Source organism: Triticum dicoccoides, chromosome 1A, assembly GCF_002162155.2.
Source record: "Triticum dicoccoides isolate Atlit2015 ecotype Zavitan chromosome 1A, WEW_v2.0, whole genome shotgun sequence".
In the NCBI taxonomy this organism is placed as follows: domain Eukaryota; kingdom Viridiplantae; phylum Streptophyta; class Magnoliopsida; order Poales; family Poaceae; genus Triticum; species Triticum dicoccoides.
Genome location: NC_041380.1, coordinates 24,859,453 through 24,864,985, shown reverse-complemented (window position 1 = coordinate 24,864,985; position 5,533 = coordinate 24,859,453). Strand labels below are relative to the sequence as shown.

At 43.9% G+C, this 5,533-nt stretch overlaps 1 long non-coding RNA gene across 1 annotated transcript; it reads left to right on the top strand.

Moving 5' to 3' along the window:
• Positions 1–338: 338 nt before the first annotated feature.
• LOC119353607 lies at positions 339–1,357 on the top strand. The gene is made up of 3 exons (XR_005170479.1): positions 339–501; positions 582–632; positions 1,079–1,357. It is a non-coding gene; the product is annotated as an uncharacterized LOC119353607 (long non-coding RNA).
• The last annotated feature ends 4,176 nt before the right edge of the window (positions 1,358–5,533 follow it).

The window sequence follows — 5,533 nt, the reverse complement described above, 5'->3', positions numbered from 1 at the left end:
CTGCAAAGCTGCTTGTCCGTAGACTTGAGGCGGAATCATGTAGTTCCTTACATTTCAACGAAATATGGTATCAGTCTGCTATGTTTTATCATTGGTGAGAAACCAGTTAGTAATGTAATATCATTTTCTTATTTTATTAGATTGATCCAGCAAAGTACGAGAGCATCTCTTCTGGATTTGGAGTTCTCTTGAAAGTACAAGGGGCAAAAGCTTTCTTCAGAGGTTGTGTGCCTACTTTGATTGGATATATTGGTCAAGGCAGGTGCAAATTTTGTGTCTGTGAGTTCTGCTAGAAATATTACTCGGGTATTGTTGTACCTGAGTATGAAGAATTTACAAGTCTTTGATCTAACTTTTTGATCTGCTTCGGCCGAGGTTATCGCCGACGATGCCCTCTGCCCTATGGAGGTTGTGAAGGTCCGTGTTGAGACATACTCTAGCTTTCGAAGAGGTTTTTCTGATGGGCTCCGTAAAGTTTGTGAAGTCTGAAGGATATGCTGAGTAAGTTGACGCAAGTGACCATAATATTGAAATTTGTTGTTCTCTGTAACTGTAATCCAACTCTTCTGGAACTGTGGTAGGTATGCAGATTGTACAAGGGAATTGTCCCACTATAGGCAGACAAATTCTATGTAAGTATCTATTACATGCCTTATTGTCACCACAACCCCAGATTGCTTTCTTTAGGAAACAATCACTACTCTAAATCATATAACCTTGGGACTCCCTATGTGATGATTGCTATTCTAAATCATGTATAAATGTAGAAAACTAAATTCACTGTAAGAATCTCATTATCAAGTAACAATGTTTTGACTGATAAGGTGTTATCCTCTAGAGTATATGTGACAGTGGGATATTTACTTGTGTCATATCAGGGGTACAACGGACTGCATTAATTATGTCTTGGTATGTCTTGATTGTTCTCTTGCATACACCAAAATTAGCGAGTATATGAATTTGATTTTGCTTCCAAATTGTTTCCTCTAGTTTGTTCAAGGAATACTGTTTTGTTCCTACTTGAGTTGCAACGTGTGACTTCTGGAGGCAAACTCTTCCATCTGATGTTGTTCAACAGGTCGTAGAGAGCAAAGTAGTCAAGCTTGGACCAGATGTCCAACATCTCCAGAACCTTGATTGGTTATCGTACATACCTAAACTCTATTCTGGAAAGTAGTACATGTAATCATTAGTTCTAGGAGAGTATGTACACTGAATTTGCTATACTACAGGCTGGAGCAAAGTAGTCAGGCTTCCATGTAGATTTAATTAGTTATAGGCTTTATGGGATTAATCATTCTATCACAAGTTCTTCAAGTTTTTGGATGAATCCTCTAAGGTAATTCTGATCTAAGTAAATATCATCAGTCCACCTAATGGGAGAACATTTATATGTATTTCGATCAAATGTCTTACATTTTCTTTAAATCTGGTTGCCTTAATCTACTATCTTTGTATAGTAACATTTTGACCTATATCTGAGAATTTTGTAGCTCCTTTATTTCAACAGTAATGATTCACTAAGCTCCTATCTTACCACATGGTTCGTTTTATTCACCACATTTAGATATAGCAACCCTTATTCATCAAGCTCCTAGCACCCTTTCTGTTTTTAGATCAATTCTTCTGCAAAAGAAATTGAACTGTTGGTCTGAAACCAAAATTGTTTTGAAAGAAACTGAATTTCGCTATCTGCTCATTTTCTACCATCTACACTACTATAGCATGTGGTACATGCCAGAGAACATATTGTTTATAACAAATTTCAGCGTTGGGCATCATTCGGCTGTTTTTTGGACCACGTGCTGTTATTTTCGTACATAGCATTCATGATTTGAGTTTCTGTAAAGGTATCTGAAATAGAACATATTTTTGATAAATGATTTGTGATGCATTCTTTTGCGCACCTAACTGCCTACTTAGAAAACAAAATTAGAAGTAGCTGCATTCGCCTATACTGTGGAGTGTGTATAGATGCCAGAATAGTTGCATGCTTGCTTCCTACTAATCAGTTTTTACACTGTAGGTAGCTCATCTATAAGTACCCTGATAACAGTAGGCTGATATTAATACATTTAACAACTTGGTAAAAACACAAGGATCTTTGACACCACAAGTTATGCTGAGAGGGTGTTTGAGGCTATCATTCAGGAGTTTCAATCCAGGAGAGCTGCAGGCGGGTTGTCTTCTTTTTTTCGCAAATACGCAAAGCTTGCGTATCATTCATTGATAGGAGGAAGATTTGTTGTAAAGGAGAGTTAGGTAGTGGGCATTAGGGTGATGCGTACACATCAGATGGCGCAAAACCTAGCGCGAGCATGTTGGAGATTGGGTGAGCTCAGCCCCAACCTAGCCTATGGTGTGATGATGGCTAGTCCCTTGGCCCCTGCCTTGGCCCATGAGCGAGCCTCCTCTTGGACGTCCCGGAGAAGCTTGGTCGGAGAGGTTGCGGTGCCGTCAAAGATGCAGGAGTTGCGATGCTTCCATATGGACCAGGCGATCGGGAGAATGAGCGAGGAGATGCCTTTACGATGCGCCGCCGGAACGGCCAACGTGGTAGCGTGCCACCAGTCCAGAAATTGGTCATTGGGCGCGGGATCGTGAGCCTGGGGGTAGCACCAGCCGAAGGAGTATTAAAGCTACTAAGCCAGCCCGGTGGGGTAAATTCCAGTGTAATGTGAAAGTTTGCCTACAGCTTGGCACGTGCATATGGTTTTTATATCCTGGTTTACTGAAGGATTTTCTGCTATTGACCGGTGTGTGCACACGTGTCAGGACCCCGATTCCAAGTCACATAGACCCAGCCGGTAACATCTCATATCACTTTGCGGCCTCACGCACGGTATCCCCACGGGTGTTGCCTTACCATGGCCCGGGACCGTTTGCGTATTTTGGCTCACGTATATGATAGTGTCGCTAGCATCCACATGACAGAGAACCCGGGCTGACATGGCTAGTCGTGAACCCAAAGCGGCGCTAACCCATGGAGACAGGCATACATGAATCACATCGAGCATGTCGGTCATCAACGTATGAATCGGGCTGTAGCACTGGGCTAACAGGACTCCGGTATCCCGGGCTGTAGCAGGCTAGGCAGGACTCCGAGTATCACCGCGTGACATTTCCCCGAAGGGACAGACATAGGAACGAAGTGAAACACATGCCGGCCAGTCAAGTGTCCAAAGCAGTACTGCTGGGCTAACAGGACTCCGGTGAACCGGGCTGTAGCGGACTACTATCGCTTAGGAAGCACTAGACTACATTTCCCCATATGAGAGGCTGCCAAGGATAAACAACTAGATTGTCGGATCCCACTCATACCAAGCATTTCAAACATACACACAATATGCCCGATATGAGTACATACAACATGGCATCACAATAAAACTCTACAACTCAAGTACTTTATTTAAGAGGCTCCGAGGAGCCATACATAGCATATCCATACAGATAGGGGTCACATGACCCAACACACAAGTCATACAAACATACAAGCACATGCGGAAGCAAACTAGTCTCAGTACAGACTCTAAAAAGAAAGAAAGCTTGATGAAGCCCTTCTATCTACAGTGGCCCTTCACAAGCCTTGGATCACCACCTGGGTGGCTAGTCACTCGTCAACGTCGAGATCTACGAAGAACCCATCGGAGGGGTTGGTGTTGTCGTCTGAAAACATTAATTAAGCAAACATGAGTACGGGGGTACTCAGCAAGTCTTACAACAGGAACCTATTATACATGCACATTCTCAAGAAGGTAGTGGAGTTATTGCAGCAAGCCAGCTTTGACTCTTGGCTAAGCTATCCTACGTGACACCACTTGAAAAGCATTTGTCGCACACGAGTCCACTAATCACCATCACAATACTCCACTGTGGATCCTCTCTCGTCAACCCACGAGAGGGCCATCTGCGGCACTCACACTTATCTTGAGGCTTTTAGTAGTATCCATTTACTTGTCTATGAACTGTATAGGTGACCAAGTAGTCCTTTACCGCGGACGCGGCTATTCGAATAGTTTCATACCCTGCAGGGGTGTACTTCTTCACACACGCTCTCACCACTTATCGCCGCTACACGACATGTACTCGGCAACCTTCAAGCGGAAGCCCAACGAGGATGTCGGCCACGACCTGACCAAACACACGAGTCCCTAGTCCAGGTTTATCGCCTATTCGGGTTCCATCCGCAGGGAGTCCGGCCGAGATTTCCACTAACGGCCCCGAACAATGTGAGCAGGGTTCCTGAGACACCAAACGGGCGAATCGGTACACCGTGCCACGATCCTACCGCAACACAGCCCACCCCTAGGGTCAGCGCTGCGTGCGGCCCCCAGCATGCTAGAAACACCAGAAACTACTTGCAATTCCCGGACAGAGGACAAGAGTGGTTAATAAGTCGAGAGGGTCAATTAAGGATCCCAATGTGTGGTAGTAGCTGAGTCTTAAATCACACACACAACTCTCATTTCTTAAGGACGGTTCCAATGAAACAACCCACCATGTACTCCTACATGGCCTCTCATCGATATCTTTACCTAATCGCGTTCAACACTTTCACTCACAAACCCGACACAACCTTTCACTCCAGTTCATCATCCCGATGAGCCAGACCTGAAACAACTCTAAGCATAGCAAGCATAGCATGGTAGGAATCACAAACATGGCTCAATCAACTCCTACACATACTAGTGGGTTTCATCTAGTTACTGTGGCAATGACAGGTCATGCAAAGGAAGTGGGTTCAACTATCGCAACACACAACAGTTTGAATCACGTTGTCCTAATGCAGTAAACAAGAGTGGAAGCGAGAACATGGTTTTGTATCGAAATGATCAATGGGTTGCTTGCCTGATGTAGTGGTGGTAGGATACTGCCCTTCAGACGGATATTCAGGGTTATCCTCGGAGGCAGAACCTATCACGAAAAACACACCGAACATAAACAACACATGACGATATGCAACAATATGATGCATGCTATGACATGGCAATATGAATGTGTGTTGACCTAATGCAAGCTAGGACAGAAAGGAATGAACTCATTTGAATCAAAGATTCAAATGCTAGCTCATTTAACATAGCCAAATTAGTGCATTATCTTGTTTTGATTAAACAGCAAGGTTAACTTGTTCTGACATGCATGAAACCAGTACCAATGGATAGATTGAATTTTTCTGATCAAAATTCATATATAAAACTTTGCATTTGGAGTTACAGATTAATTTCTATGAATTTTTGAAGTTTGCAACAATTTCCGGAATTTCGTATATAAAAATAAATCCAGAAATTAGTTATTGCGTTAACAGTGCGTCAGGGTGACGTCAGTGGTAAAGGGGTCGTCCAGGTCAACCTGACCAGTGGGTCCCGCATGTCAGTGGTTAATTAAACTAGTTTAATTAGTTAGAACTAATCTGGATAATTAGCAGGGGGGCCCACCTGTCATAGGCGCAGGGGAGTCAACCTGGGCCCACCCTGGTCAAAGTCAGGGTCAACCACGCCGGCGTTTAGCCGCCGGCGAGCCAGACGCAGCGGCG